The 1,608-nt window shown below is 36.9% G+C and overlaps 1 protein-coding gene across 1 annotated transcript in view; it reads left to right on the top strand.

Annotated features, from left to right (window-relative positions):
- traf7 (TNF receptor-associated factor 7) overlaps positions 1–1,608 on the top strand; it is a 37,508-nt gene that overhangs the window by 2,290 nt on the left and 33,610 nt on the right. The window lies entirely within an intron of this gene.

Below are 1,608 nucleotides of genomic sequence, written 5' to 3'. Positions count from 1 at the left end.
CCCCCCCCCCCCCGTATCGATACCGATGTTGGTATCGGATCGGTGCGTCTCTAGAAATGACACAATTTCACTTTTTTGTTATTATCTACCTGGATGATTGAGCTTACAACATTTTTCTGAATCACTTTGCCCTTGATTGCCCTCAGGCTGTTTCTGTGAGGAACAAGTTGGTCATCTGTTGTCGCTGTTGTCCATTGTTGTCATCATTTCTGTCTGTACAGCACTTTGGTTGGCCTTGTTGCTGTTTTAAGTGCTCTATAAATAAAATTGGTATGGTGTCATTCTTTGTTGAAATCAGGTCTCTCTTGTAAACGAGTCCTCGAGGCTCAATGGGATTTACCTGTCTAAATAAAGGTTGAATGAAAAAAAAGTCTACTTCTGAGATTCCAACAAGAGGTTGGCTTGAAACACAGCAGTGAAGGCTAGCTATAGGACAGATCAGGTTGTAAACTGAGGAAGTCCTCTGGATGGGGGACAAAACGTTTCTCACAAACTGGTCCAGATGATGTGATTTAACCTTTTTGTTGCTCTAGTTTACTTTAGCAGCATACATTTTTGCACAGGTAAAGTCCACATGTGGATTAATAATTTCCTAGAGGTTCTAGTCTTCCGCAGCACCTTTTCAAGGGGTTATATACTCTACAATGCAAAAAAAAACAAACCTTAAGCACAGGGAAATAAAATCCTTCCTTTCATACACTCGTCCACAGCAGAACAAATTATGGCGTATTCTCCGTCCATCTGTAAACTGTCTCTTATCCGGCCCATAACTTCAGATCCACTCAAGATAATTTAATGAAACTTCATATGCATCACTACTAGACGTACTGTGGAGAACACTTTCATGACCCCAGCTCCAAGGTCAAGATAACAAATCAAGGTCAAATGTTGAACAAGGTCTTTGCTTGTCCAGGCTGTATAGCTGTATAATAGTTTGTTGACGGACGTATAATGTGTTGGATGTGGTACTCTTATGTTTCATCCCCATTTTCTGTGAAATAATTTATGTGCTGTTATGCTTACAGTTCTTATGAAATCTCATAAATGTTGGTTTTATTTTCATACAATATAATTCAGTTTGTAGTTGTTGACAAACACATTTTAATTTAGTTGTTATTTACGAGCAGACTTACAGGGAACAGGTTAAACTTTGACTTTCTGCACCGGCACCCACACAAAACCTTATAAAACACCAACTACAAATGGTTTCAGTATTTATTAACGGCAGTGTGAATGATTTAATGATTTAAGTTGGCAAGAAAAAAACTTTACTGTTGTTGTATCTTACAGTCATTTGTTGTGTAAATCACAAGTAAACACTGTCAAATTGTAACTCCTAAATTTGTTACATAATTAATAACATTCTGAAGGACTTTCATTCAAGCAGAAAATATAATTTAAGATATCTGAATCATTTTAAATCACGTTTCACAAGAACTGAAAGTATAGGAAAACATTTTTAAACTCTAATGACTAAATGGGAATCCTCCTGTGACACAGATTGACGCCAGTTTTTGGGTCTAAATATAATGTGTGTTTAATCTGTGCGTGTTTAATCTGTGTGTGTTTAATCTGTGTGTGTTTGATCTGTGTGTGTTTAATCTGTGT

This window comes from Nematolebias whitei, chromosome 15, assembly GCF_014905685.2.
Source record: "Nematolebias whitei isolate Nwh7 chromosome 15, NemWhi1, whole genome shotgun sequence".
Taxonomy (NCBI): domain Eukaryota; kingdom Metazoa; phylum Chordata; class Actinopteri; order Cyprinodontiformes; family Rivulidae; genus Nematolebias; species Nematolebias whitei.
The sequence above is the reverse complement of the archived record's forward strand: the minus strand, read 5'-3'. Positions and strand labels throughout refer to the sequence as shown.